We start from the raw sequence: 24,789 nt of genomic DNA, 5'->3' as shown, positions 1-24,789 counted from the left end.
AAAAATTATTGAGTACCAGCTTGGGTTAAATCAAAACCAACATCCACGTTTTCCGTAGAATGGATCAACATGTTTAGAATTATTCCAGATTTGCGTTACGAAGCTACGGAAATGATTGTTCTACACGCTTAGTTTTGACTCGTGTGTGAGAAGTGGCACTTGTTTTGTTTGAGTCTAAAATCTGGAAAGGAATTCAAGGAGACTGGTTGTCTGGAAGAACGAAATATTTCCTAATTATCTCCGGCATGGTCTAGTGGCTAGGATACCTGGCTTTCACCCAGGAGGCCCGGGTTCGATTCCCGGTGTCGGAAAGATTCTTTTAAATCGTCCACAGCGAAAGAAAGATGGGAGTGACTTGAACAACCAATATCTATGTGCATGAACTCACCTTCTTCGTACCGGGGTAACACGCATGATGACGTTGTCAAATCACTAGCAACCTGTAGGTTTTGATCAATTTATGGTTGATGGGAAGGAGTACTCTAACAAGATTTACGACTTAATGTGTACCTTGGAGCTGCGTAAAATCTACAATATAGTTTATTAGATCCTACAGTATTCCTCGCAACTTTATCAGATATAAGCAGGTAACTCAACTAGGTGTATTTGATGTCCATCTCGTGTTTGCTGATATTAAGTGCTCATCTAATCGTTACACTCCCAACATGTGAACAGTTTACGTATTAAAATGTTTCTTGAAGATTAAATAAATTCCCCCTTGGAAATTCTTTTTATGTCAATCATATTTACGAACACGTGTTTCACAGCAAATGAAGGGTTGTTGGTCCATCTTTGTCTACGAAACAAAGCAATGCTGTCACTTCGATTCTCAAGACACATGATCAACTATAACTTAACACTAACTAGAAATGTATTGTTTTTAGACATGGAATTACAGAAGAGGCTTTCGAGATTTTAGGATAGTCTGGATATCGTTAGTAATTCTGGAATTTCTAACGTAATTAACTGGCAAATAACAGTTAAATGTTTAGGAATATTTAAAACAACCTTGGCGGATTTTGTTTTCGTTGCTTTTCATATTTCCCTTACTTCGTACCCAATTTCGAAAAGCTTAAATTCGTGCTGATTAAGAACGACATAAATCAATTGATTGCTTCACTTTGAGCGACAGTGCATTTCAAACTTAAAATGTTCTTAACTCTCGTGAGTTTATAGTTACAGTAGTTTCTTTGTCAGTGAATCCAGTGACATGAGATGAAATAACGCTGGCGTAACTTGGAAAATGTGATAACCGTAATTTGACTGACGATTGATATTTACGAATTTGTAATGAACGTATACGAAACACAATTCAATTTCCGCATGTTTTCAACTTGTATAGGAAAATATAATTGTTCATCCAAGCAGACAAGCAAGAAGAAAGTAACCGTTTCGTTCCTTTGGCAATGAAACATGAATTCATAATCAATCAATTCCAAATTGTGAAATATCCTGTTGCCACTCAGACTGCTGAGAATTCGTAGAATCAGGTGTCGATACGATTAATGTTGCCAAACTAGATGGTCTAAAAAGACGAAATCTAACCTGATAGTTTTGGTTGTTGAATGTAACGTGCGTGGCCTCCGGCATGGTCTAGTGGCTAGGATACCTGGCTCTCACCCAGGAGGCCCGGGTTCGATTCCCGGTGCCGGAAAGATGCAGTTTTTATCCTTTGTCACTTAGAGTATACTTACCTAACGTAAATAGATAGCCGCACATCTTGAATTTGAATGAGGACATAACGTCTCGTATCCTTTAACTTGCAAAAATTAATATTTTTCATATTAACCCAGGAATAACTTCACGGGTGAAAGTGTTCCTAATGCGTCCATAGTTCCTATTGCAATGCACGGGCGTCGGGAAGGGGTAGCAAAGGGGGGCCGTGGAACTCATGTCCATATCTTGTGTTAACATTCCACGTTCAAATTTAAATCACTACTGATCATTCTCACCGTTAATCGACGATCTGACAGCACAAGAGACTTCACTCTTTCCACATTGACATCCGTTTTTGAGGTTGAATTTCTTCCCGCACGAGGTTCTTCTTTCACTTGTTCTCGGCCTTCTAAAAATGACTTGTGCCATCTCAACACTTGTGCGCTAGATAGTGCATGTTCTCCATAAGACCTTTGGAACTTTTCATAAGTCACAGTAGCGGATTCGCCAAGCTTAACACAAAATTTGATGGCACAACTTTGGTCAAACCTTTGCCAGTCTATTTTCGTATTTCACCTCACAAACACAACTTCACGTCAGACGCTCTCAACAATCGTGTAGCAACTGCAGCAAGTTGAAACTTGCAAGCGTTCACCTACCTGCCGTGTGAAGGTGGGGGCACCAGCGTTGCCGGTTCGTGCACAGTGTTGCCAGTCTCATTACTTTCCTAACAGACCACGTATCTCATCTAATCGTTACACTCCAACATGAGAACAGTTTACGTATTAAAATGTTTCTTGAAGATTAAAAAAAATCCCTCTTGCTAATTCATTTTATGTCAATCATATTTACGAACACGTGTTTCACAGCAAATGTCCATCTTTGTCTACGAATCAAAGCAATGCTGTCACTTCGATTCTCAAGACACATGATCAACTATAACTTAACACTAACGAGAAATGTATTGTTTTTTGACATGGAATTACAGAAGAGGCTTTCGAGATTTTTGGGATAGTCTGGATATCGTTAGTAATTCTGGAATTTCGAACGTAATTAACTGGCAAATAACAGTTAAATGTTTAGGAATATTTAAAACAACCTTGGCGGATTTTGTTTTCGTTGCTTTTCATATTTCCCTTACTTCGTATCCAATTTCGAAAAGCTTCAATTCGTGCTGAAAGGACAAAAAATTATGCTGGACTCTGTGGCTGAGTGCTTATCACATCGCGCTGCCACTTCGAATCCCTCTCGGGCATGTTTGTTTGTGGGTGTCCATTCATCAATTTCATTATTTCATCACTCATCCCCATCTTCGCAAATTAGCCAAGAGGCTCAAGACACGAAGTAAAAGAAAATAAATGAATCAATCAGGGAACCAAAAATTATGTATTTAGTGTTTGGTGCAAGACGAATTAGCGGCAACATTGATTCTTATGTAGGTTCGCATGAAGGATTTTTGCACATATCCTGTAAGGAGATCATTTTGCAAGTGAGAAACTGTGGGTTCCATGGTGTAACGGTTAGCACTCTGGACTCTGAATCCAGCGATCCGAGTTCAAATCTCGGTGGGACCTTTACGTGTGATATTTTGGATACTTTCTCTATTTTGGCAACTGCAGTGGTGTTTATATTTAGGAACATATACATTGCAGATGCCAGACGACGAATTTGAATTGACGATCGCCAAATTTTTTGAAGGAAAAATTATTGAGTACCAGCTTGGGTTAAATCAAAAACAACATCCACGTTTTCCGTAGAATGGATCAACATGTTTAGAATTATTCCAGATTTACGCTACGAAGCTACGGAAATGATTGTTCTACACGCTTAGTTTTGACTCGTGTGTGAGAAGTGGCACTTGTTTTGTTTGAGTCTAAATTCTGGAAAGGAATTCAAGGAGACTGGTTGTCTGGAAGAACGAAATATTTCCTAATTATCTCCGGCATGGTCTAGTGGCTAGGATAGCTGGCTTTCACCCAGGAGGCCCGGGTTCGATTCCCGGTGTCGGAAAGATTCTTTTAAATCGTCCACAGCGAAAGAAAGATGGGAATGACTTGAACAACCAATATCTATGTGCATGAACTAACCTTCTTCGTACCGGGGTAACACGCATGATGACGTTGTCAAATCACTAGCAACCTGTAGGTTTTGATCAATTTATGGTTGATGGGAAGGAGTACTATAACAAGATTTACGACTTAATGTGTACCTTGGAGCTGCGTAAAATCTACAATATAGTTTATTAGATCCTACAGTATTCCTCGCAACTTTATCAGATATAAGCAGGTAACTCAACTAGGTGTATTTGATGTCCATCTCGTGTTTGCTGATATTAAGTGCTCATCTAATCGTTACACTCCAACATGTGAACAGTTTACGTATTAAAATGTTTCTTGAAGATTAAATAAATTCCCCCTTGGAAATTCTTTTTATGTCAATCATATTTACGAACACGTGTTTCACAGCAAATGAAGGGTTGTTGGTCCATCTTTGTCTACGAAACAAAGCAATGCTGTCACTTCGATTCTCAAGACACATGATCAACTATAACTTAACACTAACTAGAAATGTATTGTTTTTAGACATGGAATTACAGAAGAGGCTTTCGAGATTTTAGGATAGTCTGGATATCGTTAGTAATTCTGGAATTTCTAACGTAATTAACTGGCAAATAACAGTTAAATGTTTAGGAATATTTAAAACAACCTTGGCGGATTTTGTTTTCTTTCCTTTTCATATTTCCCTTACTTCGTACCCAATTTCGAAAAGCTTAAATTCGTGCTGATTAAGAACGACATAAATCAATTGATTGCTTCACTTTGAGCGACAGTGCATTTCAAACTTAAAATGTTCTTAACTCTCGTGAGTTTATATTTACAGTAGTTTCTTTGTCAGTGAATCCAGTGACATGAGATGAAATAACGCTGGCGTAACTTGGAAAATGTGATAACCGTAATTTGACTGACGATTGATATTTACGAATTTGTAATGAACGTATACGAAACACAATTCAATTTCCGCATGTTTTCAACTTGTATAGGAAAATATAATTGTTCATCCAAGCTGACAAGCAAGAAGAAAGTAACCGTTTCGTTCCTTTGGCAATGAAACATGAATTCATAATCAATCAATTCCAAATTGTGAAATATCCTGTTGCCACTCAGACTGCTGAGAATTCGTAGAATCAGGTGTCGATACGATTAATGTTGCCAAACTAGATGGTCTAAAAAGACGAAATCTAACCTGATAGTTTTGGTTGTTGAATGTAACGTGCGTGGCCTCCGGCATGGTCTAGTGGCTAGGATACCTGGCTCTCACCCAGGAGGCCCGGGTTCGATTCCCGGTGCCGGAAAGATGCAGTTTTTATCCTTTGTCACTTGGAGGATACTTACCTAACGTAAATAGATAGCCGCACATCTTGAATTTGAATGAGGACATAACGTCTCGTATCCTTTAACTCTCACAAAAATTAATATTTTTCATATTAACCCAGGAATAACTTCACGGGTGAAAGTGTTCCTAATGCGTCCATAGTTCCTATTGCAATGCACGGGCGTCGGGAAGGTGTAGCAAAGGGGGGCCGTGGCACTCATGTCCATATCTTGTGTTAACATTCCACGTTCAAATTTAAATCACTACTGATCATTCTCACCGTTAATCGACGATCTGACAGCACAAGAGACTTCAATCTTTCCACATTGACATCCGTTTTTGAGGTTGAATGTCTTCCCGCACGAGGTTCTTCTTTCACTTGTTCTCGGCCTTCTAAAAAGGACTTGTGCCATCTCAACACTTGTGCGCTAGATAGTGCATGTTCTCCATAAGCCCTTTGGAACTTTTCATAAGTCACAGTAGCGGATTCGCCAAGCTTAACACAAAATTTGATGGCACAACTTTGGTCAAACCTTTGCCAGTCTATTTTCGTAATTCACCTCACAAACACAACTTCACGTCAGACGCTCTCAACAATCGTGTAGCAACTGCAGCAAGTTGAAACTTGCAAGCGTTCACCTACCTGCCGTGTGAAGGTGGGGGCACCAGCGTTGCCGGTTCGTGCACAGTGTTGCCAGTCTCATTACTTTCCTAACAGACCACGTATCTCATCTAATCGTTACACTCCAACATGTGAACAGTTTACGTATTAAAATGTTTCTTGAAGATTAAAAAAATTCCCTCTTGGTAATTCATTTTATGTCAATCATATTTACGAACACGTGTTTCACAGCAAATGTCCATCTTTGTCTACGAATCAAAGCAATGCTGTCACTTCGATTCTCAAGACACATGATCAACTATAACTTAACACTAACGAGAAATGTATTGTTTTTTGACATGGAATTACAGAAGAGGCTTTCGAGATTTTTGGGATAGTCTGGATATCGTTAGTAATTCTGGAATTTCGAACGTAATTAACTGGCAAATAACAGTTAAATGTTTAGGAATATTTAAAACAACCTTGGCGGATTTTGTTTTCGTTGCTTTTCATATTTCCCTTACTTCGTATCCAATTTCGAAAAGCTTCAATTCGTGCTGAAAGGACAAAAAATTATGCTGGACTCTGTGGCTGAGTGCTTATCACATCGCGCTGCCACTTCGAATCCCTCTCGGGCATGTTTGTTTGTGGGTGTCCATTCATCAATTTCATTATTTCATCACTCATCCCATCTTCGCAAATTAGCCAAGAGGCTCAAGACACAAAGTAAAAGAAAATAAATGAATCAATCAGGGAACCAAAAATTATGTATTTAGTGTTTGGTGCAAGACGAATTAGCGGCAACATTGATTCTTATGTAGGTTCGCATGAAGGATTTTTGCACATATCCTGTAAGGAGATCATTTTGCAAGTGAGAAACTGTGGGTTCCATGGTGTAACGGTTAGCACTCTGGACTCTGAATCCAGCGATCCGAGTTCAAATCTCGGTGGGACCTTTACGTGTGATATTTTGGATACTTTCTCTATTTTGGCAACTGCAGTGGTGTTTATATTTAGGAACATATACATTGCAGATGCCAGACGACGAATTTGAATTGACGATCGCCAAATTTTTTGAAGGAAAAATTATTGAGTACCAGCTTGGGTTAAATCAAAAACAACATCCACGTTTTCCGTAGAATGGATCAACATGTTTAGAATTATTCCAGATTTACGCTACGAAGCTACGTAAATGATTGTTCTACACGCTTAGTTTTGACTCGTGTGTGAGAAGTGGCACTTGTTTTGTTTGAGTCTAAAATCTGGAAAGGAATTCAAGGAGACTGGTTGTCTGGAAGAACCAAATATTTCCTAATTATCTCCGGCATGGTCTAGTGGCTAGGATACCTGGCTTTCACCCAGGAGGCCCGGGTTCGATTCCCGGTGTCGGAAAGATTCTTTTAAATCGTCCAAAGCGAAAGAAAGATGGGAGTGACTTGAACAACCAATATCTATGTGCATGAACTAACCTTCTTCGTACCGGGGTAACACGCATGATGACGTTGTCAAATCACTAGCAACCTGTAGGTTTTGATCAATTTATGGTTGATGGGAAGGAGTACTCTAACAAGATTTACGACTTAATGTGTACCTTGGAGCTGCGTAAAATCTACAATATAGTTTATTAGATCCTACAGTATTCCTCGCAACTTTATCAGATATAAGCAGGTAACTCAACTAGGTGTATTTGATGTCCATCTCGTGTTTGCTGATATTAAGTGCTCATCTAATCGTTACACTCCAACATGTGAACAGTTTACGTATTAAAATGTTTCTTGAAGATTAAATAAATTCCCCCTTGGAAATTCTTTTTATGTCAATCATATTTACGAACACGTGTTTCACAGCAAATGAAGGGTTGTTGGTCCATCTTTGTCTACGAAACAAATCAATGCTGTCACTTCGATTCTCAAGACACATGATCAACTATAACTTAACACTAACTAGAAATGTATTGTTTTTAGACATGGAATTACAGAAGAGGCTTTCGAGATTTTAGGATAGTCTGGATATCGTTAGTAATTCTGGAATTTCTAACGTAATTAACTGGCAAATAACAGTTAAATGTTTAGGAATATTTAAAACAACCTTGGCGGATTTTGTTTTCGTTGCTTTTCATATTTCCCTTACTTCGTACCCAATTTCGAAAAGCTTAAATTCGTGCTGATTAAGAACGACATAAATCAATTGATTGCTTCACTTTGAGCGACAGTGCATTTCAAACTTAAAATGTTCTTAGCTCTCGTGAGTTTATAGTTACAGTAGTTTCTTTGTCAGTGAATCCAGTGACATGAGATGAAATAACGCTGGCGTAACTTGGAAAATGTGATAACCGTAATTTGACTGACGATTGATATTTACGAATTTGTAATGAACGTATACGAAACACAATTCAATTTCCGCATGTTTTCAACTTGTATAGGAAAATATAATTGTTCATCCAAGCTGACAAGCAAGAAGAAAGTAATGATACATGAATTCATAATCAATCAATTCCAAATTGTGAAATATCCTGTTGCCACTCAGACTGCTGAGAATTCGTAGAATCAGGTGTCGATACGATTAATGTTGCCAAACTAGATGGTCTAAAAAGACGAAATCTAACCTGATAGTTTTGGTTGTTGAATGTAACGTGCGTGGCCTCCGGCATGGTCTAGTGGCTAGGATACCTGGCTCTCACCCAGGAGGCCCGGGTTCGATTCCCGGTGCCGGAAAGATGCAGTTTTTATCCTTTGTCACTTGGAGGATACTTACCTAACGTAAATAGATAGCCGCACATCTTGAATTTGAATGAGGACATAACGTCTCGTATCCTTTAACTCTCACAAAAATTAATATTTTTCATATTAACCCAGGAATAACTTCACGGGTGAAAGTGTTCCTAATGCGTCCATAGTTCCTATTGCAATGCATGGGCGTCGGGAAGGGGTAGCAAAGGGGGGCCGTGGAACTCATGTCCATATCTTGTGTTAACATTCCACGTTCAAATTTAAATCACTACTGATCATTCTCACCGTTAATCGACGATCTGACAGCACAAGAGACTTCACTCTTTCCACATTGACATCCGTTTTTGAGGTTGAATGTCTTCCCGCACGAGGTTCTTCTTTCACTTGTTCTCGGCCTTCTAAAAAGGACTTGTGCCATCTCAACACTTGTGCGCTAGATAGTGCATGTTCTCCATAAGCCCTTTGGAACTTTTCATAAGTCACAGTAGCGGATTCGCCAAGCTTAACACAAAATTTGATGGCACAACTTTGGTCAAACCTTTGCCAGTCTATTTTCGTAATTCACCTCACAAACACAACTTCACGTCAGACGCTCTCAACAATCGTGTAGCAACTGCAGCAAGTTGAAACTTGCAAGCGTTCACCTACCTGCCGTGTGAAGGTGGGGGCACCAGCGTTGCCGGTTCGTGCACAGTGTTGCCAGTCTCATTACTTTCCTAACAGACCACGTATCTCATCTAATCGTTACACTCCAACATGTGAACAGTTTACGTATTAAAATGTTTCTTGAAGATTAAAAAAATTCCCTCTTGGTAATTCATTTTATGTCAATCATATTTACGAACACGTGTTTCACAGCAAATGTCCATCTTTGTCTACGAATCAAAGCAATGCTGTCACTTCGATTCTCAAGACACATGATCAACTATCACTTAACACTAACGAGAAATGTATTGTTTTTTGACATGGAATTACAGAAGAGGCTTTCGAGATTTTTGGGATAGTCTGGATATCGTTAGTAATTCTGGAATTTCGAACGTAATTAACTGGCAAATAACAGTTAAATGTTTAGGAATATTTAAAACAACCTTGGCGGATTTTGTTTTCGTTGCTTTTCATATTTCCCTTACTTCGTATCCAATTTCGAAAAGCTTCAATTCGTGCTGAAAGGACAAAAAATTATGCTGGACTCTGTGGCTGAGTGCTTATCACATCGCGCTGCCACTTCGAATCCCTCTCGGGCATGTTTGTTTGTGGGTGTCCATTCATCAATTTCATTATTTCATCACTCATCCCCATCTTCGCAAATTAGCCAAGAGGCTCAAGACACGAAGTAAAAGAAAATAAATGAATCAATCAGGGAACCAAAAATTATGTATTTAGTGTTTGGTGCAAGACGAATTAGCGGCAACATTGATTCTTATGTAGGTTCGCATGAAGGATTTTTGCACATATCCTGTAAGGAGATCATTTTGCAAGTGAGAAACTGTGGGTTCCATGGTGTAACGGTTAGCACTCTGGACTCTGAATCCAGCGATCCGAGTTCAAATCTCGGTGGGACCTTTACGTGTGATATTTTGGATACTTTCTCTATTTTGGCAACTGCAGTGGTGTTTATATTTAGGAACATATACATTGCAGATGCCAGACGACGAATTTGAATTGACGATCGCCAAATTTTTTGAAGGAAAAATTATTGAGTACCAGCTTGGGTTAAATCAAAAACAACATCCACGTTTTCCGTAGAATGGATCAACATGTTTAGAATTATTCCAGATTTACGCTACGAAGCTACGGAAATGATTGTTCTACACGCTTAGTTTTGACTCGTGTGTGAGAAGTGGCACTTGTTTTGTTTGAGTCTAAAATCTGGAAAGGAATTCAAGGAGACTGGTTGTCTGGAAGAACGAAATATTTCCTAATTATCTCCGGCATGGTCTAGTGGCTAGGATACCTGGCTTTCACCCAGGAGGCCCGGGTTCGATTCCCGGTGTCGGAAAGATTCTTTTAAATCGTCCACAGCGAAAGAAAGATGGGAGTGACTTGAACAACCAATATCTATGTGCATGAACTCACCTTCTTCGTACCGGGGTAACACGCATGATGACGTTGTCAAATCACTAGCAACCTGTAGGTTTTGATCAATTTATGGTTGATGGGAAGGAGTACTCTAACAAGATTTACGACTTAATGTGTACCTTGGAGCTGCGTAAAATCTACAATATAGTTTATTAGATCCTACAGTATTCCTCGCAACTTTATCAGATATAAGCAGGTAACTCAACTAGGTGTATTTGATGTCCATCTCGTGTTTGCTGATATTAAGTGCTCATCTAATCGTTACACTCCCAACATGTGAACAGTTTACGTATTAAAATGTTTCTTGAAGATTAAATAAATTCCCCCTTGGAAATTCTTTTTATGTCAATCATATTTACGAACACGTGTTTCACAGCAAATGAAGGGTTGTTGGTCCATCTTTGTCTACGAAACAAAGCAATGCTGTCACTTCGATTCTCAAGACACATGATCAACTATAACTTAACACTAACTAGAAATGTATTGTTTTTAGACATGGAATTACAGAAGAGGCTTTCGAGATTTTAGGATAGTCTGGATATCGTTAGTAATTCTGGAATTTCTAACGTAATTAACTGGCAAATAACAGTTAAATGTTTAGGAATATTTAAAACAACCTTGGCGGATTTTGTTTTCGTTGCTTTTCATATTTCCCTTACTTCGTACCCAATTTCGAAAAGCTTAAATTCGTGCTGATTAAGAACGACATAAATCAATTGATTGCTTCACTTTGAGCGACAGTGCATTTCAAACTTAAAATGTTCTTAACTCTCGTGAGTTTATAGTTACAGTAGTTTCTTTGTCAGTGAATCCAGTGACATGAGATGAAATAACGCTGGCGTAACTTGGAAAATGTGATAACCGTAATTTGACTGACGATTGATATTTACGAATTTGTAATGAACGTATACGAAACACAATTCAATTTCCGCATGTTTTCAACTTGTATAGGAAAATATAATTGTTCATCCAAGCAGACAAGCAAGAAGAAAGTAACCGTTTCGTTCCTTTGGCAATGAAACATGAATTCATAATCAATCAATTCCAAATTGTGAAATATCCTGTTGCCACTCAGACTGCTGAGAATTCGTAGAATCAGGTGTCGATACGATTAATGTTGCCAAACTAGATGGTCTAAAAAGACGAAATCTAACCTGATAGTTTTGGTTGTTGAATGTAACGTGCGTGGCCTCCGGCATGGTCTAGTGGCTAGGATACCTGGCTCTCACCCAGGAGGCCCGGGTTCGATTCCCGGTGCCGGAAAGATGCAGTTTTTATCCTTTGTCACTTGGAGGATACTTACCTAACGTAAATAGATAGCCGCACATCTTGAATTTGAATGAGGACATAACGTCTCGTATCCTTTAACTTGCAAAAAATAATATTTTTCATATTAACCCAGGAATAACTTCACGGGTGAAAGTGTTCCTAATGCGTCCATAGTTCCTATTGCAATGCACGGGCGTCGGGAAGGGGTAGCAAAGGGGGGCCGTGGAACTCATGTCCATATCTTGTGTTAACATTCCACGTTCAAATTTAAATCACTACTGATCATTCTCACCGTTAATCGACGATCTGACAGCACAAGAGACTTCACTCTTTCCACATTGACATCCGTTTTTGAGGTTGAATTTCTTCCCGCACGAGGTTCTTCTTTCACTTGTTCTCGGCCTTCTAAAAATGACTTGTGCCATCTCAACACTTGTGCGCTAGATAGTGCATGTTCTCCATAAGACCTTTGGAACTTTTCATAAGTCACAGTAGCGGATTCGCCAAGCTTAACACAAAATTTGATGGCACAACTTTGGTCAAACCTTTGCCAGTCTATTTTCGTATTTCACCTCACAAACACAACTTCACGTCAGACGCTCTCAACAATCGTGTAGCAACTGCAGCAAGTTGAAACTTGCAAGCGTTCACCTACCTGCCGTGTGAAGGTGGGGGCACCAGCGTTGCCGGTTCGTGCACAGTGTTGCCAGTCTCATTACTTTCCTAACAGACCACGTATCTCATCTAATCGTTACACTCCAACATGAGAACAGTTTACGTATTAAAATGTTTCTTGAAGATTAAAAAAAATCCCTCTTGCTAATTCATTTTATGTCAATCATATTTACGAACACGTGTTTCACAGCAAATGTCCATCTTTGTCTACGAATCAAAGCAATGCTGTCACTTCGATTCTCAAGACACATGATCAACTATAACTTAACACTAACGAGAAATGTATTGTTTTTTGACATGGAATTACAGAAGAAGCTTTCGAGATTTTTGGGATAGTCTGGATATCGTTAGTAATTCTGGAATTTCGAACGTAATTAACTGGCAAATAACAGTTAAATGTTTAGGAATATTTAAAACAACCTTGGCGGATTTTGTTTTCGTTGCTTTTCATATTTCCCTTACTTCGTATCCAATTTCGAAAAGCTTCAATTCGTGCTGAAAGGACAAAAAATTATGCTGGACTCTGTGGCTGAGTGCTTATCACATCGCGCTGCCACTTCGAATCCCTCTCGGGCATGTTTGTTTGTGGGTGTCCATTCATCAATTTCATTATTTCATCACTCATCCCCATCTTCGCAAATTAGCCAAGAGGCTCAAGACACGAAGTAAAAGAAAATAAATGAATCAATCAGGGAACCAAAAATTATGTATTTAGTGTTTGGTGCAAGACGAATTAGCGGCAACATTGATTCTTATGTAGGTTCGCATGAAGGATTTTTGCACATATCCTGTAAGGAGATCATTTTGCAAGTGAGAAACTGTGGGTTCCATGGTGTAACGGTTAGCACTCTGGACTCTGAATCCAGCGATCCGAGTTCAAATCTCGGTGGGACCTTTACGTGTGATATTTTGGATACTTTCTCTATTTTGGCAACTGCAGTGGTGTTTATATTTAGGAACATATACATTGCAGATGCCAGACGACGAATTTGAATTGACGATCGCCAAATTTTTTGAAGGAAAAATTATTGAGTACCAGCTTGGGTTAAATCAAAAACAACATCCACGTTTTCCGTAGAATGGATCAACATGTTTAGAATTATTCCAGATTTACGCTACGAAGCTACGGAAATGATTGTTCTACACGCTTAGTTTTGACTCGTGTGTGAGAAGTGGCACTTGCTTTGTTTGAGTCTAAAATCTGGAAAGGAATTCAAGGAGACTGGTTGTCTGGAAGAACGAAATATTTCCTAATTATCTCCGGCATGGTCTAGTGGCTAGGATACCTGGCTTTCACCCAGGAGGCCCGGGTTCGATTCCCGGTGTCGGAAAGATTCTTTTAAATCGTCCACAGCGAAAGAAAGATAGGAGTGACTTGAACAACCAATATCTATGTGCATGAACTAACCTTCTTCGTACCGGGGTAACACGCATGATGACGTTGTCAAATCACTAGCAACCTGTAGGTTTTGATCAATTTATGGTTGATGGGAAGGAGTACTCTAACAAGATTTACGACTTAATGTGTACCTTGGAGCTGCGTAAAATCTACAATATAGTTTATTAGATCCTACAGTATTCCTCGCAACTTTATCAGATATAAGCAGGTAACTCAACTAGGTGTATTTGATGTCCATCTCGTGTTTGCTGATATTAAGTGCTCATCTAATCGTTACACTCCCAACATGTGAACAGTTTACGTATTAAAATGTTTCTTGAAGATTAAATAAATTCCCCCTTGGAAATTCTTTTTATGTCAATCATATTTACGAACACGTGTTTCACAGCAAATGAAGGGTTGTTGGTCCATCTTTGTCTACGAAACAAAGCAATGCTGTCACTTCGATTCTCAAGACACATGATCAACTATAACTTAACACTAACTAGAAATGTATTGTTTTTAGACATGGAATTACAGAAGAGGCTTTCGAGATTTTAGGATAGTCTGGATATCGTTAGTAATTCTGGAATTTCTAACGTAATTAACTGGCAAATAACAGTTAAATGTTTAGGAATATTTAAAACAACCTTGGCGGATTTTGTTTTCTTTCCTTTTCATATTTCCCTTACTTCGTACCCAATTTCGAAAAGCTTAAATTCGTGCTGATTAAGAACGACATAAATCAATTGATTGCTTCACTTTGAGCGACAGTGCATTTCAAACTTAAAATGTTCTTAACTCTCGTGAGTTTATATTTACAGTAGTTTCTTTGTCAGTGAATCCAGTGACATGAGATGAAATAACGCTGGCGTAACTTGGAAAATGTGATAACCGTAATTTGACTGACGATTGATATTTACGAATTTGTAATGAACGTATACGAAACACAATTCAATTTCCGCATGTTTTCAACTTGTATAGGAAAATATAATTGTTCATCCAAGCTGACAAGCAAGAAGAAAGTAACCGTTTCGTTCCTTTGGCAATGAAACATGAATTCATAATCAATCAATTCCAAATTGTGAAATATCCTGTTGCCACTCAGACTGCTGAGAATTCGTAGAATCAGGTGTCGATACGATTAATGTTGCCAAACTAGATGGTCTAAAAAGACGAAATCTAACCTGATAGTTTTGGTTGTTGAATGTAACGTGCGTGGCCTCCGGCATGGTCTAGTGGCTAGGATACCTGGCTCTCACCCAGGAGGCCCGGGTTCGATTCCCGGTGCCGGAAAGATGCAGTTTTTATCCTTTGTCACTTGGAGGATACTTACCTAACGTAAATAGATAGCCGCACATCTTGAATTTGAATAAGGACATAACGTCTCGTATCCTTTAACTTGCAAAAATTAATATTTTTCATATTAACCCAGGAATAACTTCACGGGTGAAAGTGTTCCTAATGCGTCCATAGTTCCTATTGCAATGCACGGGCGTCGGGAAGGGGTAGCAAAGGGGGGCCGTGGCACTCATGTCCATATCTTGTGTTAACATTCCACGTTCAAATTTAAATCACTACTGATCATTCTCACCGTTAATCGACGATCTGACAGCACAAGAGAATTCACTCTTTCCACATTGACATCCGTTTTTGAGGTTGAATGTCTTCCCGCACGAGGTTCTTCTTTCACTTGTTCTCGGCCTTCTAAAAAGGACTTGTGCCATCTCAACACTTGTGCGCTAGATAGTGCATGTTCTCCATAAGCCCTTTGGAACTTTTCATAAGTCACAGTAGCGGATTCGCCAAGCTTAACACAAAATTTGATGGCACAACTTTGGTCAAACCTTTGCCAGTCTATTTTCGTAATTCACCTCACAAACACAACTTCACGTCAGACGCTCTCAACAATCGTGTAGCAACTGCAGCAAGTTGAAACTTGCAAGCGTTCACCTACCTGCCGTGTGAAGGTGGGGGCACCAGCGTTGCCGGTTCGTGCACAGTGTTGCCAGTCTCATTACTTTCCTAACAGACCACGTATCTCATCTAATCGTTACACTCCAACATGTGAACAGTTTACGTATTAAAATGTTTCTTGAAGATTAAAAAAATTCCCTCTTGGTAATTCATTTTATGTCAATCATATTTACGAACACGTGTTTCACAGCAAATGTCCATCTTTGTCTACGAATCAAAGCAATGCTGTCACTTCGATTCTCAAGACACATGATCAACTATAACTTAACACTAACGAGAAATGTATTGTTTTTTGACATGGAATTACAGAAGAGGCTTTCGAGATTTTTGGGATAGTCTGGATATCGTTAGTAATTCTGGAATTTCGAACGTAATTAACTGGCAAATAACAGTTAAATGTTTAGGAATATTTAAAACAACCTTGGCGGATTTTGTTTTCGTTGCTTTTCATATTTCCCTTACTTCGTATCCAATTTCGAAAAGCTTCAATTCGTGCTGAAAGGACAAAAAATTATGCTGGACTCTGTGGCTGAGTGCTTATCACATCGCGCTGCCACTTCGAATCCCTCTCGGGCATGTTTGTTTGTGGGTGTCCATTCATCAATTTCATTATTTCATCACTCATCCCCATCTTCGCAAATTAGCCAAGAGGCTCAAGACACGAAGTAAAAGAAAATAAATGAATCAATCAGGGAACCAAAAATTATGTATTTAGTGTTTGGTGCAAGACGAATTAGCGGCAACATTGATTCTTATGTAGGTTCGCATGAAGGATTTTTGCACATATCCTGTAAGGAGATCATTTTGCAAGTGAGAAACTGTGGGTTCCATGGTGTAACGGTTAGCATTCTGGACTCTGAATCCAGCGATCCGAGTTCAAATCTCGGTGGGACCTTTACGTGTGATATTTTGGATACTTTCTCTATTTTGGCAACTGCAGTGGTGTTTATATTTAGGAACATATACATTGCAGATGCCAGACGACGAATTTGAATTGACGATCGCCAAATTTTTTGAAGGAAAAATTATTGAGTACCAGCTTGGGTTAAATCAAAAACAACATCCACGTTTTCCGTAGAATGGATCAACATGTTTAGAATTATTCCAGATTTACGCTACGAAGCTACGGAAATGATTGTTCTACACGCTTAGTTTTGACTCGTGTGTGAGAAGTGGCACTTGTTTTGTTTGAGTCTAAATTCTGGAAAGGAATTCAAGGAGACTGGTTGTCTGGAAGAACGAAATATTTCCTAATTATCTCCGGCATGGTCTAGTGGCTAGGATAGCTGGCTTTCACCCAGGAGGCCCGGGTTCGATTCCCGGTGTCGGAAAGATTCTTTTAAATCGTCCACAGCGAAAGAAAGATGGGAATGACTTGAACAACCAATATCTATGTGCATGAACTAACCTTCTTCGTACCGGGGTAACACGCATGATGACGTTGTCAAATCACTAGCAACCTGTAGGTTTTGATCAATTTATGGTTGATGGGAAGGAGTACTCTAACAAGATTTACGACTTAATGTGTACCTTGGAGCTGCGTAAAATCTACAATATAGTTTATTAGATCCTACAGTATTCCTCGCAACTTTATCAGATATAAGCAGGTAACTCAACTAGGTGTATTTGATGTCCATCTCGTGTTTGCTGATATTAAGTGCTCATCTAATCGTTACACTCCAACATGTGAACAGTTTACGTATTAAAATGTTTCTTGAAGATTAAATAAATTCCCCCTTGGAAATTCTTTTTATGTCAATCATATTTACGAACACGTGTTTCACAGCAAATGAAGGGTTGTTGGTCCATCTTTGTCTACGAAACAAAGCAATGCTGTCACTTCGATTCTCAAGACACATGATCAACTATAACTTAACACTAACTAGAAATGTATTGTTTTTAGACATGGAATTACAGAAGAGGCTTTCGAGATTTTAGGATAGTCTGGATATCGTTAGTAATTCTGGAATTTCTAACGTAATTAACTGGCAAATAACAGTTAAATGTTTAGGAATATTTAAAACAACCTTGGCGGATTTTGTTTTCTTTCCTTTTCATATTTCCCTTACTTCGTACCCAATTTCGAAAAGCTTAAATTCGTGCTGATTAAGAACGACATAAATCAATTGATTGCTTCACTTTGAGCGACAGTGCATTTCAAACTTAAAATGTTCTTAACTCTCGTGAGTTTATATTTACAGTAGTTTCTTTGTCAGTGAATCCAGTGACATGAGATGAAATAACGCTGGCGTAACTTGGAAAATGTGATAACCGTAATTTGACTGACGATTGATATTTACGAATTTGTAATGAACGTATACGAAACACAATTCAATTTCCGCATGTTTTCAACTTGTATAGGAAAATATAATTGTTCATCCAAGCTGACAAGCAAGAAGAAAGTAACCGTTTCGTTCCTTTGGCAATGAAACATGAATTCATAATCAATCAATTCCAAATTGTGAAATATCCTGTTGCCACTCAGACTGCTGAGAATTCGTAGAATCAGGTGTCGATACGATTAATGTTGCCAAACTAGATGGTCTAAAAAGACGAAATCTAACCTGATAGTTTTGGTTGTTGAATGTAACGTGCGTGGCCTCCGGCATGGTCTAGTGGCTAGGATACCTGGCTCTCACCCAGGAGGCCCGGGTTCGATTCCCGGTGCCGGAAAGATGCAGTTTTTATCCTTTGTCACTTGGAGGATACTTACCTAACGTAAATAGATAGCCGCACATCTTGAATTTGAATGAGGACATAACGTCTCGTATCCTTTAACTCTCACAAAAATTAATATTTTTCATATTAACCCAGGAATAACTTCACGGGTGAAAGTGTTCCTAATGCGTCCATAGTTCCTATTGCAATGCACGGGCGTCGGGAAAGTGTAGCAAAGGGGGGCCGTGGCACTCATGTCCATATCTTGTGTTAACATTCCACGTTCAAATTTAAATCACTACTGATCATTCTCACCGTTAATCGACGATCTGACAGCACAAGAGACTTCACTCTTTCCACATTGACATCCGTTTTTGAGGTTGAATGTCTTCCCGCACGAGGTTCTTCTTTCACTTGTTCTCGGCCTTCTAAAAAGGACTTGTGCCATCTCAACACTTGTGCGCTAGATAGTGCATGTTCTCCATAAGCCCTTTGGAACTTTTCATAAGTCACAGTAGCGGATTCGCCAAGCTTAACACAAAATTTGATGGCACAACTTTGGTCAAACCTTTGCCAGTCTATTTTCGTAATTCACCTCACAAACACAACTTCACGTCAGACGCTCTCAACAATCGTGTAGCAACTGCAGCAAGTTGAAACTTGCAAGCGTTCACCTACCTGCCGTGTGAAGGTGGGGGCACCAGCGTTGCCGGTTCGTGCACAGTGTTGCCAGTCTCATTACTTTCCTAACAGACCACGTATCTCATCTAATCGTTACACTCCAACATGTGAACAGTTTACGTATTAAAATGTTTCTTGAAGATTAAAAAAATTCCCTCTTGGTAATTCATTTTATGTCAATCATATTTACGAACACGTGTTTCACAGCAAATGTCCATCTTTGTCTACGAATCAAAGCAATGCTGTCACTTCGATTCTCAAGACACATGATCAACTATAACTTAACACTAACGAGAAATGTATTGTTTTTTGACATGGAATTACAGAAGAGGCTTTCGAGATTTTTGGGATAGTCTGGATATCGTTAGTAATTCTGGAATTTCGAACGTAATTAACTGGCAAATAACAGTTAAATGTTTAGGAATATTTAAAACAACCTTGGCGGATTTTGTTTTCGTTGCTTTTCATATTTCCCTTACTTCGTATCCAATTTCGAAAAGCTTCAATTCGTGCTGAAAGGACAAAAAATTATGCTGGACTCTGTGGCTGAGTGCTTATCACATCGCGCTGCCACTTCGAATCCCTCTCGGGCATGTTTGTTTGTGGGTGTCCATTCATCAATTTCATTATTTCATCACTCATCCCATCTTCGCAAATTAGCCAAGAGGCTCAAGACACAAAGTAAAAGAAAATAAATGAATCAATCAGGGAACCAAAAATTATGTATTTAGTGTTTGGTGCAAGACGAATTAGCGGCAACATTGATTCTTATGTAGGTTCGCATGAAGGATTTTTGCACATATCCTGTAAGGAGATCATTTTGCAAGTGAGAAACTGTGGGTTCCATGGTGTAACGGTTAGCACTCTGGACTCTGAATCCAGCGATCCGAGTTCAAATCTCGGTGGGACCTTTACGTGTGATATTTTGGATACTTTCTCTATTTTGGCAACTGCAGTGGTGTTTATATTTAGGAACATATACATTGCAGATGCCAGACGACGAATTTGAATTGACGATCGCCAAATTTTTTGAAGGAAAAATTATTGAGTACCAGCTTGGGTTAAATCAAAAACAACATCCACGTTTTCCGTAGAATGGATCAACATGTTTAGAATTATTCCAGATTTACGCTACGAAGCTACGGAAATGATTGTTCTACACGCTTAGTTTTGACTCGTGTGTGAGAAGTGGCACTTGTTTTGTTTGAGTCTAAAATCTGGAAAGGAATTCAAGGAGACTGGTTGTCTGGAAGAACGAAATATTTCCTAATTATCTCCGGCATGGTCTAGTGGCTAGGATACCTGGCTTTCACCCAGGAGGCCCGGGTTCGATTCCCGGTGTCGGAAAGATTCTTTTAAATCGTCCAAAGCGAAAGAAAGATGGGAGTGACTTGAACAACCAATATCTATGTGCATGAACTAACCTTCTTCGTACCGGGGTAACACGCATGATGACGTTGTCAAATCACTAGCAACCTGTAGGTTTTGATCAATTTATGGTTGATGGGAAGGAGTACTCTAACAAGATTTACGACTTAATGTGTACCTTGGAGCTGCGTAAAATCTACAATATAGTTTATTAGATCCTACAGTATTCCTCGCAACTTTATCAGATATAAGCAGGTAACTCAACTAGGTGTATTTGATGTCCATCTCGTGTTTGCTGATATTAAGTGCTCATCTAATCGTTACACTCCAACATGTGAACAGTTTACGTATTAAAATGTTTCTTGAAGATTAAATAAATTCCCCCTTGGAAATTCTTTTTATGTCAATCATATTTACGAACACGTGTTTCACAGCAAATGAAGGGTTGTTGGTCCATCTTTGTCTACGAAACAAATCAATGCTGTCACTTCGATTCTCAAGACACATGATCAACTATAACTTAACACTAACTAGAAATGTATTGTTTTTAGACATGGAATTACAGAAGAGGCTTTCGAGATTTTAGGATAGTCTGGATATCGTTAGTAATTCTGGAATTTCTAACGTAATTAACTGGCAAATAACAGTTAAATGTTTAGGAATATTTAAAACAACCTTGGCGGATTTTGTTTTCGTTGCTTTTCATATTTCCCTTACTTCGTACCCAATTTCGAAAAGCTTAAATTCGTGCTGATTAAGAACGACATAAATCAATTGATTGCTTCACTTTGAGCGACAGTGCATTTCAAACTTAAAATGTTCTTAGCTCTCGTGAGTTTATAGTTACAGTAGTTTCTTTGTCAGTGAATCCAGTGACATGAGATGAAATAACGCTGGCGTAACTTGGAAAATGTGATAACCGTAATTTGACTGACGATTGATATTTACGAATTTGTAATGAACGTATACGAAACACAATTCAATTTCCGCATGTTTTCAACTTGTATAGGAAAATATAATTGTTCATCCAAGCTGACAAGCAAGAAGAAAGTAATGATACATGAATTCATAATCAATCAATTCCAAATTGTGAAATATCCTGTTGCCACTCAGACTGCTGAGAATTCGTAGAATCAGGTGTCGATACGATTAATGTTGCCAAACTAGATGGTCTAAAAAGACGAAATCTAACCTGATAGTTTTGGTTGTTGAATGTAACGTGCGTGGCCTCCGGCATGGTCTAGTGGCTAGGATACCTGGCTCTCACCCAGGAGGCCCGGGTTCGATTCCCGGTGCCGGAAAGATGCAGTTTTTATCCTTTGTCACTTGGAGGATACTTACCTAACGTAAATAGATAGCCGCACATCTTGAATTTGAATGAGGACATAACGTCTCGTATCCTTTAACTCTCACAAAAATTAATATTTTTCATATTAACCCAGGAATAACTTCACGGGTGAAAGTGTTCCTAATGCGTCCATAGTTCCTATTGCAATGCATGGGCGTCGGGAAGGGGTAGCAAAGGGGGGCCGTGGAACTCATGTCCATATCTTGTGTTAACATTCCACGTTCAAATTTAAATCACTACTGATCATTCTCACCGTTAATCGACGATCTGACAGCACAAGAGACTTCACTCTTTCCACATTGACATCCGTTTTTGAGGTTGAATGTCTTCCCGCACGAGGTTCTTCTTTCACTTGTTCTCGGCCTTCTAAAAAGGACTTGTGCCATCTCAACACTTGTGCGCTAGATAGTGCATGTTCTCCATAAGCCCTTTGGAACTTTTCATAAGTCACAGTAGCGGATTCGCCAAGCTTAACACAAAATTTGATGGCACAACTTTGGTCAAACCTTTGCCAGTCTATTTTCGTAATTCACCTCACAAACACAACTTCACGTCAGACGCTCTCAACAATCGTGTAGCAACTGCAGCAAGTTGAAACTTGCAAGCGTTCACCTACCTGCCGTGTGAAGGTGGGGGCACCAGCGTTGCCGGTTCGTGCACAGTGTTGCCAGTCTCATTACTTTCCTAACAGACCACGTATCTCATCTAATCGTTACACTCCAACATGTGAACAGTTTACGTATTAAAATGTTTCTTGAAGATTAAAAAAATTCCCTCTTGGTAATTCATTTTATGTCAATCATATTTACGAACACGTGTTTCACAGCAAATGTCCATCTTTGTCTACGAATCAAAGCAATGCTGTCACTTCGATTCTCAAGACACATGATCAACTATCACTTAACACTAACGAGAAATGTATTGTTTTTTGACATGGAATTACAGAAGAGGCTTTCGAGATTTTTGGGATAGTCTGGATATCGTTAGTAATTCTGGAATTTCGAACGTAATTAACTGGCAAATAACAGTTAAATGTTTAGGAATATTTAAAACAACCTTGGCGGATTTTGTTTTCGTTGCTTTTCATATTTCCCTTACTTCGTATCCAATTTCGAAAAGCTTCAATTCGTGCTGAAAGGACAAAAAATTATGCTGGACTCTGTGGCTGAGTGCTTATCACATCGCGCTGCCACTTCGAATCCCTCTCGGGCATGTTTGTTTGTGGGTGTCCATTCATCAATTTCATTATTTCATCACTCATCCCCATCTTCGCAAATTAGCCAAGAGGCTCAAGACACGAAGTAAAAGAAAATAAATGAATCAATCAGGGAACCAAAAATTATGTATTTAGTGTTTGGTGCAAGACGAATTAGCGGCAACATTGATTCTTATGTAGGTTCGCATGAAGGATTTTTGCACATATCCTGTAAGGAGATCATTTTGCAAGTGAGAAACTGTGGGTTCCATGGTGTAACGGTTAGCACTCTGGACTCTGAATCCAGCGATCCGAGTTCAAATCTCGGTGGGACCTTTACGTGTGATATTTTGGATACTTTCTCTATTTTGGCAACTGCAGTGGTGTTTATATTTAGGAACATATACATTGCAGATGCCAGACGACGAATTTGAATTGACGATCGCCAAATTTTTTGAAGGAAAAATTATTGAGTACCAGCTTGGGTTAAATCAAAAACAACATCCACGTTTTCCGTAGAATGGATCAACATGTTTAGAATTATTCCAGATTTACGCTAGGAAGCTACGGAAATGATTGTTCTACACGCTTAGTTTTGACTCGTGTGTGAGAAGTGGCACTTGTTTTGTTTGAGTCTAAAATCTGGAAAGGAATTCAAGGAGACTGGTTGTCTGGAAGAACGAAATATTTCCTAATTATCTCCGGCATGGTCTAGTGGCTAGGATACCTGGCTTTCACCCAGGAGGCCCGGGTTCGATTCCCGGTGTCGGAAAGATTCTTTTAAATCGTCCACAGCGAAAGAAAGATGGGAGTGACTTGAACAACCAATATCTATGTGCATGAACTCACCTTCTTCGTACCGGGGTAACACGCATGATGACGTTGTCAAATCACTAGCAACCTGTAGGTTTTGATCAATTTATGGTTGATGGGAAGGAGTACTCTAACAAGATTTACGACTTAATGTGTACCTTGGAGCTGCGTAAAATCTACAATATAGTTTATTAGATCCTACAGTATTCCTCGCAACTTTATCAGATATAAGCAGGTAACTCAACTAGGTGTATTTGATGTCCATCTCGTGTTTGCTGATATTAAGTGCTCATCTAATCGTTACACTCCCAACATGTGAACAGTTTACGTATTAAAATGTTTCTTGAAGATTAAATAAATTCCCCCTTGGAAATTCTTTTTATGTCAATCATATTTACGAACACGTGTTTCACAGCAAATGAAGGGTTGTTGGTCCATCTTTGTCTACGAAACAAAGCAATGCTGTCACTTCGATTCTCAAGACACATGATCAACTATAACTTAACACTAACTAGAAATGTATTGTTTTTAGACATGGAATTACAGAAGAGGCTTTCGAGATTTTAGGATAGTCTGGATATCGTTAGTAATTCTGGAATTTCTAACGTAATTAACTGGCAAATAACAGTTAAATGTTTAGGAATATTTAAAACAACCTTGGCGGATTTTGTTTTCGTTGCTTTTCATATTTCCCTTACTTCGTACCCAATTTCGAAAAGCTTAAATTCGTGCTGATTAAGAACGACATAAATCAATTGATTGCTTCACTTTGAGCGACAGTGCATTTCAAACTTAAAATGTTCTTAACTCTCGTGAGTTTATAGTTACAGTAGTTTCTTTGTCAGTGAATCCAGTGACATGAGATGAAATAACGCTGGCGTAACTTGGAAAATGTGATAACCGTAATTTGACTGACGATTGATATTTACGAATTTGTAATGAACGTATACGAAACACAATTCAATTTCCGCATGTTTTCAACTTGTATAG

The 24,789-nt window shown here is 38.9% G+C and overlaps 22 non-coding genes across 22 annotated transcripts; all 22 read left to right on the top strand.

The window, feature by feature from the left end:
- The first annotated feature begins 239 nt into the window (after positions 1 to 239).
- Positions 240 to 311, top strand: TRNAE-UUC (transfer RNA glutamic acid (anticodon UUC)). The gene has a single exon. It is a non-coding gene; the product is annotated as a tRNA-Glu (tRNA).
- Positions 312 to 1,582: 1,271 nt separating this feature from the next.
- Positions 1,583 to 1,654, top strand: TRNAE-CUC (transfer RNA glutamic acid (anticodon CUC)). Its single transcript has one exon. It is a non-coding gene; the product is annotated as a tRNA-Glu (tRNA).
- Positions 1,655 to 3,158: 1,504 nt separating this feature from the next.
- TRNAQ-CUG (transfer RNA glutamine (anticodon CUG)) lies at positions 3,159 to 3,230 on the top strand. Its single transcript has one exon. It is a non-coding gene; the product is annotated as a tRNA-Gln (tRNA).
- A 364-nt stretch (positions 3,231 to 3,594) lies between these two features.
- TRNAE-UUC (transfer RNA glutamic acid (anticodon UUC)) lies at positions 3,595 to 3,666 on the top strand. The gene has a single exon. It is a non-coding gene; the product is annotated as a tRNA-Glu (tRNA).
- A 1,270-nt stretch (positions 3,667 to 4,936) lies between these two features.
- On the top strand, positions 4,937 to 5,008 carry TRNAE-CUC (transfer RNA glutamic acid (anticodon CUC)). Its single transcript has one exon. It is a non-coding gene; the product is annotated as a tRNA-Glu (tRNA).
- Positions 5,009 to 6,513: 1,505 nt separating this feature from the next.
- Positions 6,514 to 6,585, top strand: TRNAQ-CUG (transfer RNA glutamine (anticodon CUG)). The gene has a single exon. It is a non-coding gene; the product is annotated as a tRNA-Gln (tRNA).
- Positions 6,586 to 6,949: 364 nt separating this feature from the next.
- TRNAE-UUC (transfer RNA glutamic acid (anticodon UUC)) lies at positions 6,950 to 7,021 on the top strand. The gene has a single exon. It is a non-coding gene; the product is annotated as a tRNA-Glu (tRNA).
- A 1,250-nt stretch (positions 7,022 to 8,271) lies between these two features.
- TRNAE-CUC (transfer RNA glutamic acid (anticodon CUC)) lies at positions 8,272 to 8,343 on the top strand. The gene has a single exon. It is a non-coding gene; the product is annotated as a tRNA-Glu (tRNA).
- Positions 8,344 to 9,849: 1,506 nt separating this feature from the next.
- TRNAQ-CUG (transfer RNA glutamine (anticodon CUG)) lies at positions 9,850 to 9,921 on the top strand. Its single transcript has one exon. It is a non-coding gene; the product is annotated as a tRNA-Gln (tRNA).
- Positions 9,922 to 10,285: 364 nt separating this feature from the next.
- TRNAE-UUC (transfer RNA glutamic acid (anticodon UUC)) lies at positions 10,286 to 10,357 on the top strand. Its single transcript has one exon. It is a non-coding gene; the product is annotated as a tRNA-Glu (tRNA).
- A 1,271-nt stretch (positions 10,358 to 11,628) lies between these two features.
- Positions 11,629 to 11,700, top strand: TRNAE-CUC (transfer RNA glutamic acid (anticodon CUC)). Its single transcript has one exon. It is a non-coding gene; the product is annotated as a tRNA-Glu (tRNA).
- A 1,504-nt stretch (positions 11,701 to 13,204) lies between these two features.
- Positions 13,205 to 13,276, top strand: TRNAQ-CUG (transfer RNA glutamine (anticodon CUG)). The gene has a single exon. It is a non-coding gene; the product is annotated as a tRNA-Gln (tRNA).
- Positions 13,277 to 13,640: 364 nt separating this feature from the next.
- TRNAE-UUC (transfer RNA glutamic acid (anticodon UUC)) lies at positions 13,641 to 13,712 on the top strand. The gene has a single exon. It is a non-coding gene; the product is annotated as a tRNA-Glu (tRNA).
- Positions 13,713 to 14,983: 1,271 nt separating this feature from the next.
- On the top strand, positions 14,984 to 15,055 carry TRNAE-CUC (transfer RNA glutamic acid (anticodon CUC)). Its single transcript has one exon. It is a non-coding gene; the product is annotated as a tRNA-Glu (tRNA).
- A 1,504-nt stretch (positions 15,056 to 16,559) lies between these two features.
- TRNAQ-CUG (transfer RNA glutamine (anticodon CUG)) lies at positions 16,560 to 16,631 on the top strand. Its single transcript has one exon. It is a non-coding gene; the product is annotated as a tRNA-Gln (tRNA).
- A 364-nt stretch (positions 16,632 to 16,995) lies between these two features.
- TRNAE-UUC (transfer RNA glutamic acid (anticodon UUC)) lies at positions 16,996 to 17,067 on the top strand. Its single transcript has one exon. It is a non-coding gene; the product is annotated as a tRNA-Glu (tRNA).
- A 1,270-nt stretch (positions 17,068 to 18,337) lies between these two features.
- Positions 18,338 to 18,409, top strand: TRNAE-CUC (transfer RNA glutamic acid (anticodon CUC)). The gene has a single exon. It is a non-coding gene; the product is annotated as a tRNA-Glu (tRNA).
- Positions 18,410 to 19,914: 1,505 nt separating this feature from the next.
- Positions 19,915 to 19,986, top strand: TRNAQ-CUG (transfer RNA glutamine (anticodon CUG)). The gene has a single exon. It is a non-coding gene; the product is annotated as a tRNA-Gln (tRNA).
- A 364-nt stretch (positions 19,987 to 20,350) lies between these two features.
- TRNAE-UUC (transfer RNA glutamic acid (anticodon UUC)) lies at positions 20,351 to 20,422 on the top strand. Its single transcript has one exon. It is a non-coding gene; the product is annotated as a tRNA-Glu (tRNA).
- Positions 20,423 to 21,672: 1,250 nt separating this feature from the next.
- On the top strand, positions 21,673 to 21,744 carry TRNAE-CUC (transfer RNA glutamic acid (anticodon CUC)). Its single transcript has one exon. It is a non-coding gene; the product is annotated as a tRNA-Glu (tRNA).
- A 1,506-nt stretch (positions 21,745 to 23,250) lies between these two features.
- TRNAQ-CUG (transfer RNA glutamine (anticodon CUG)) lies at positions 23,251 to 23,322 on the top strand. The gene has a single exon. It is a non-coding gene; the product is annotated as a tRNA-Gln (tRNA).
- A 364-nt stretch (positions 23,323 to 23,686) lies between these two features.
- TRNAE-UUC (transfer RNA glutamic acid (anticodon UUC)) lies at positions 23,687 to 23,758 on the top strand. The gene has a single exon. It is a non-coding gene; the product is annotated as a tRNA-Glu (tRNA).
- Positions 23,759 to 24,789: the final 1,031 nt, after the last annotated feature.

Source organism: Lepisma saccharinum, chromosome 13, assembly GCF_977018435.1.
Source record: "Lepisma saccharinum chromosome 13, izLepSacc3.1, whole genome shotgun sequence".
Lineage (NCBI taxonomy): Eukaryota > Metazoa > Arthropoda > Insecta > Zygentoma > Lepismatidae > Lepisma > Lepisma saccharinum.
Note: the sequence above shows the minus strand (reverse complement) of the source record. Positions and strands in the feature narration are given on the sequence as shown.